The sequence below is a fragment of the Cervus canadensis genome, chromosome 8 (assembly GCF_019320065.1).
Source record: "Cervus canadensis isolate Bull #8, Minnesota chromosome 8, ASM1932006v1, whole genome shotgun sequence".
Classification (NCBI taxonomy): domain Eukaryota; kingdom Metazoa; phylum Chordata; class Mammalia; order Artiodactyla; family Cervidae; genus Cervus; species Cervus canadensis.
The window spans coordinates 6,705,753-6,712,757 of NC_057393.1; positions in this window are offsets into that span (position 1 = coordinate 6,705,753).

A 7,005-nucleotide genomic window follows, 5' to 3' on the forward strand; every position below is an offset into this window, starting at 1 on the left:
CGCAGAGGTGACAGAGCCCGCAGAGGATGCGCGCAGAGGCAGGACTCGTCCCGGCCAGCCCTCCTCCTCCAAATGCCACCCCCTGCTTTGCAGGATGCCACTCAAAGCCTCTCCCCCTTTCCCGGTCACTGCCGAGCCTCCGTGCAGGCTCTGCCACTCAGCTCGCTCACCCAACCACCACTGGTACGGCAGAGTCCGTCCCCGCCCTCCCTGGGCAACCTCAGCCCCTCTCGTGGCTTCAGTGACCGTTTAACCACCCCCGTCTCCAGCTGCTACGCCACTGCTCACCTGCATGTATCACACGCAAACCAAACGCAAGATGCACAAACCCAGGCATGCTCCCCTCCTGACCTGATCCTCCTCCACGCTTGGACTGTGGTTCTCCAGACAGACCCTGCGAACCCTCTCCAACTCCTTTCCCCTCTCTCAGACTCGGTCACTCACTAAGCCCGGTCGCATTTCACCTCCCCAATCTCTTCTGACCCAGCCTACTTCTCTCCCTACCACCCACTGCCACTGCCTGGATCACTGCATTTAAAAACCCTGGATTGCCGAGACGGCCTGCTAGCCAGTAATGAGTTTCCAGTCTGAGCTTCCTGGCCTGTGTGCTGTAGATCAGAAGGAGCTCAGGACGCAGAGCTAATTTAATCAGAATAAACACCACTGTGCTGCTCACCTTAATCACACTCCCGATATGGTTCTGCTGAATTAAGAGATCTGTGAGTTCTGCAGTGTTCACAGGGGCTTTTAGGAAAAGCTGAGAGAGAAAAAAAATAAATTATTTTAAATTAAAATCGAAGAATGGTTTCTAATAAAACTTCTCATTTCCATATGCAAATAAAAGTAGTGAAATTTCAAATGATTTGACCAGGAAGATGACCCAGAAAAGCAACCCAAAAGGAAAGAAAAAGCCGAAGAGAATCAAAGAAGTCAAGGCACAGAGATTTGAGAAGAGGCAGTCGGTGGTAACACAGAAGGTGCTGGGGAGGGTCAGCGATAGGGAGAAGAGAGGGGAGGGAGAATATCAGGCCACAGACCCTAGAAGATTTAACGGGTAGAGAACCGAGCCCTCTGCTGCTCGTGACACCAGACAGCAGAGCAGTGAAACAGGGGCTTATGTGAGAATTCCTCCAACCCCATAAAGTTGAGAAATCAATTAGAGAAAAACTGAATAACAGCACAAGTAATTAAAAGATGACAGGGAGGGCATTTTAGAACACAGAATACTTAAATATGTTCATCAAAGGAAGGGGTCTGGGAGCAGAGGCTCAAGTAGGGGAGTAAGCCCTGGAAAAGGAAAAAAGCATTCTTCCCTCCAGGCAAGGAAGGCAGGCAGGAATGGGAATTCTAAAAGAGTAAAACTGAATTCTGACAGAACTTATACTGAATGGCCTAGAACTTCTTAGAAGAGCAGACTCATGTGCAAGGAATAAAAGACCATACCTGCTGTAGTAACTTCTTAATTCCATCATAATGGTTATCTGAAATAGAATAAGCTTCAAATTCAATATTCACTTCCTGTAAATGACACACAAAATAAGTCGTCATACATAACTCACTAAGACAATTCAGGCATTATTTTCCATTTGCCCATTTTTCTTTTCCCTCCACCCACCTTCCCCCCTCCCCCATTCTTTCTGGCTCTGTCGCCATCTACAGAACACACCAGCAAAAGGAAGAAAAGAAGAAAATGTTACGAAAAAAACTATAACTGCCTAGGCTCCAAAATAAAAAGCAAACATTGCCAAGACTGCCATCTGCACAGACGACAAAGCACCTTCACACATCGCATCTGAAACCAAAGCCTGAGAATAACAGAGTGCTCAGTGACCTGGTTTTAATGCAGAGGAAGTCTGTTTTGAGTAAAGCAAAGGAGAAACTCTTACCTGACTGCAGTGAGCAAAGAAAAAACACTCCAGAAGTCCCTGGCATTGCCTGGAGCTTGATTCAGCACAGGGATACAAGGCCAGGCTTCATTCTCTGGGCAAATATTTACTGAGTTCCACTCTGCACCAAGCACTGTGACAAGCACTCAAGATGAAAAGCGGACATGAAGGGTCACACCCTCGTGGAGCTTACAGTTTAGGTGGGAACGCCGACATTAAGTCTGTGTTAGATGGGGTTCCTTGCTGGCTCAGACAGTAAAGCGTCTGTCTGCAGGGCGGGAGACCCGGGTTTGATCCCTGAGTCAGGAAGATCCCCTGGAGAAGGAAATGGCAGCCCACTCCAGTACCCTTGCCTGGAAAACCCCATGGACGGAGGAACCTGGTAGGCTACAGTCCATGGGGCCGCAGAGTCAGACACGACTGAGCAACTTCACTAAGGAAATGGTCATGGAAATAAACAGAAGATCACATCTTTGTAGGCTACAAAACAGGTGAATGGGGCTATAAGAGCTTAAGTAATTGGAGTCAGAAATTCAGGAAAGGCTTCCCTTAGAGAAGTGACACTTGAGCTGGGAACTAAGGACTATAAAAAGAGTTCCAGGCACAGGGAGCAGCTCATACTAAGGCCCTGAAGCAGGAGGAAATGTGCTGAGTACAAGTAGCCAAAAGGTCTGCGCGGCTAGGCAAACAGATCCCTTGCTGTGAAACAACAGACTCTAAGAAGCAACGCCACTGAAATACTCCATAAATAAATGAAAAGATTACTTCACTCCAAAAACAAGACGTTAAAGACTTTTAAGCGCTAAATAAGATCAGTCTTTGAGGATCCTAAATCATGCATTACTAGTATTACTATTATTGCTGGAGGGTAAATTCTTACAAGCAGTATCACTGAATCAGAGATTTACATATTTTAAGCTTTGATTTTGTCAAACTGCCCACCCCACCCCCCCAAAAGGTTGCATCAATTTATCATCCCACCAACACTACATGTAAGTGCCTAGTTTCTTACACTATCATCAGTGATGGTTACTATACAAATTTTCAATCACTGGTAGTCCGATTATCCATGTTAATGCAAGAAATATTGATTTCTACAACCCAAAGTTAGCTACAGCCAGTTAAAAGTTCTAAATAAAAAATGGTGATACCTCATTCAAGGAAGGGGCCGAAGTAAAGAGCTGTTTTGTAGGAGAAAGCTCTGTTCCATGGAGCTTTATCACATTATTGGCCAGAGACATATTAATACATCTTTTGTTACCTGAACATTAATTATTGACTGAAGACGTTTCAATATTCACTTATGTAAACTGCCAGCCACAGGTGTTAGTTTCTGCAAAACTTCTCCAATCTGTAACAAGTTACTATATGCCCCCCATAACCACAGTCCCCATCCTGCACCCACACGTCCCCCACTCATGTTCATCTCCCCATCACTCTCTTCCTTATTCTGACCCTGCCATACCAGCTGTGTGTCAGGCCAAGAACCATCAGAACTTCGGATTTTCTTACAAATGAAACGGGAACCCAGCGGAGCAGTCAGAGCCAGGAAGGGAGAACAGAGCTACATTTTTTTTTTCCCCTGGCCATACCACGCAGCATGGAGATCTTAGTTCTGCAACCAGGGATCAAACCCAGGTCCAATGCAGTGGAAGGGTGGAGTCTTAACCGAGACAGCCAGGAAAGTCCCCAGACCTATATTTTTAAAAGATCTCTCTGGTGTGGGTGGAGGAGAGATTGAAAGTTAACAAGAATGGGGAAAGGCAAGCCAGTTAAGATGTACTACAGAAGTCCAGGCAAGAGACAGTGGAAGAGTGGCCTGTGACCAGCACAGAATCACTGATGAGAAATGTCTGTATACTGATGGTAAAGCCAACAAGATTTTGAGGAAAAGGGAGGAACTGAATTTAACTTTCAGGTTTTGAACTTGAGCAGCTTGTGAATTTAGGGACCATTTATGAAAGCAGGTAAGTTAGGGGGTGCCAGGTGAGAAAGAACCAGGAATGGCTTTCTTGACATAAGAGAAGCCATTCTGGCCTCAGCCATTTTGGATTCTAAGCTTGGCCACAGTGCTTGCCCTCAAACAGGTCTCAGTAATTAATTATTTGAAGGATACAGAGGAACAGAGAAAAGGTAATTAAACAACAATGCAGTGATAAGAGTCCCAGTTCCTCCCCAAAGGATATACATAATAATATGAGATCTGTTGGAACTAAGGTCCCCACAAGTTGGAGGATGGAATAAAGATGGTGACCCTTCCGACTTTAATTAACTAAAGCTGGGACTCGATCAACCTTTGCCTCAATTTTATGGTTAATTCTCCTCTGCTTAAGACCATTCGTGAATATACATGTGCCCTTAACTTAAAAAAAAAAAAAAAAACAATGTTCTTTAGGGGACTAGAATGCCAAAGTAGGAAATCAAGAGATATCCTACTAGCAGGAATAACTAGCAGGTTTGGCCTTGGAGTACAAAATGAAGTAAAGCAAAGGCTAACAGAGTTCTGTCAAGAGAATACATTGGTCATAGCAAACACCCTCTTCCAACAACCCAAGAGACGACTCTATACATGGACATCATCAGATGGTGAATATCGAAATCAGACTGATTATATTATTTGCAGCTGAAGATAGAGACGCTCTATACAGTCAGCAAAAACAAGACCTGGAACTGACTGTGGTTCAGATGACGGGTTCTTTATTGCAAAATTCAGGCTTAAACTGAACAAAGTAGGGAAAAGCACTAGGCCATTCAGGTATGACTTAAATCAAATCCCTTATGATTATACAGTAGAGGTGACAAATAGACTCAAGGGATTAGATCTGGTAGACAGAATGCCTGAAGAACTATGGATGGAGGTTCAGAACACTGTACAGGAAGCAGTGACCAAAACCAATCCAAAGAAAAAGAAATTCAAGTAGGCAAAGTGCTTGTCTGAGGAGGCTTTACAGATAGCTGAGAAAAGTGAAAGGAAATGGAGAAAAGGAAATATACTCAACTGAATGCAGAGTTCCAGAGAACAGTAAGGACAAATAAGAAAGCCTTCTTAAGTTAAAAATACAAAGAAACAGATGAAAACAATAGAATGGGAAAGACTAGAGATCTTGTCAAGAAAACCGGAGATATCAAGGGAACGTCTCATGCAAGGACAGGCACAAAAAAGGACAGAAAAGGTAAGGCCCTAACAGAAGCAGAAGAGACTAAGACGAGGTAGCAAGAATACACAGAACTATACAAAAAAGGCCTTCATGGCCCAGATAACCACAATGGTGTGCTCACTCACCTAGAGCCAGATAGACATCCTAAAGTGTAAAGTCAAGTGGGCCTTAGGAAGCATCACTATGAACAAAGCTAGTGGAGGTGATGGAATTCCAGATGAGCTATTTCAAATCCTGAAAGATGATGCTGTTGAGTGCTGCACTCAGCATGCCAGCAAATTTGGAAAACTCAGCTGTGGCCACAGGACTGGAAAAGGTCAGTGTTCATTCCAATCCCAAAGAAGGGCAATGTCAAAGAATGCCCAAACTATCATACAATTGCTCTCATTTCACATGCTAGCAAGACTATGCTCAAAATCCTTTAAGCGAGGCTTCAGCAGTATGTGAACTGAGAAATTCCAGATGTACAGGCTGGGTTTAGAAAAAGAAGAGGAACCAGAGATCAAATTGCCAACATTCAATGACATAGAAAAAGCAAGGGAATTCTCAAAAAATATCTACTTCTGCTTCATTGACTATGCTAAAGCCTTTGTACGGAACACAACAAATTGTAGAAAATTTTTAAAGAGATGGAAATACTAGACCACCTTACCTGTCTTCTGAGAAACCTGTATGCTGGTCAAGAAGCAACAGTTAGAACCAGACATGGAACAACAGGCTGGTTCAAAATTTGGAAAAGCGTTTGTCAAGGCTGTATACTGTCACCTTACTTGTTAAACTTCTATGAAGAGTACAGCATGAGAAATGCCAGGTTGAATGACTCACAAGCTAGAATCAAGACCGTCAGAAGAAACATCAATAACCTCAGATATGCAGATGATATCACTCTAATGGCAGAAAGGGAAAAGAAACTAAGACCCTCTTGATGAGGATGAAAAGAGGAGAGTGAGAAAGCTGACTTAAACATTAAAAAAAAAAAACCAACTAAGATCATGACATCCAGTCCAATCACTTCATGGCAAATAGAGGGGGAAAAAATGGAAACAGTGACAGATTTTTATTTTCTTGGGCCCCCAAATCACTGCAGTGACTGCAGCCAAGAAACTGAAAGATGCTTGCTCCTTAGAAGGAAACCTATGACAAACCTAGATAGCATATTAAAAAGCAGAGACATCACATGCTGACAAAGGTCTGTACAGTCAAAGCTATCTATAGTTTTTCCAACAGTTATGTATGGATGTGAGAGTTGAACCATAAAGAAGGCTGAGCACCAAAGAATTGATGCTTTTGAATTGCTGTATTGGAGAAGACTCTTGAGAGTCCCCTGGACTGTAGGCAGATCAAACCAGTCAATCCTAAAGGAAATCAACTCTGAATATTCACTGAATAACTGATGATAAAATTAAAGCTCCAATACTTTGGCCACCTGATGTGAAGAGCCAACTCACGGGAAAAGACCCTGATGCTGGGAAAGACAGAGGGCAAGAGGAGAAGCGGGAGACTGAAATTGTTAGATAGGAAGGATGAGGATGAAATTGTTAGGAAGGAAGTTAGGCATGAGCAGTGAAGGGTGGCCAAGCCAAAAAGGATGCACGCTGATCTCTAAACCCCATCCTAGACGTGCCTAGAGGAGCTCACAGATATGCTACAAAATAACCACAGGGACTTTTCCAACTCCTGCACATGTACCCTAGGCACAAACCAACCACAGGGGCTTCCTCAACTAACTTTAGGCAGCTAGGAGCCTATTAAGGGTTCATATATATTCTACACACATATATATCTGATTATAACAGACTGAATTATGGGAAGAGATGCACAACAGAGCCTGTTGTGAAGCAACTGTCAATTGGTCTTGAGAGTATGCTCATTTGCATCCCATTTCTTGATTGGTGGTGGGTACAAGCCCTATTTTGCACACTGCACAACCAAGAGGAGGTGACGGGAAGTAAAAAAAGAGG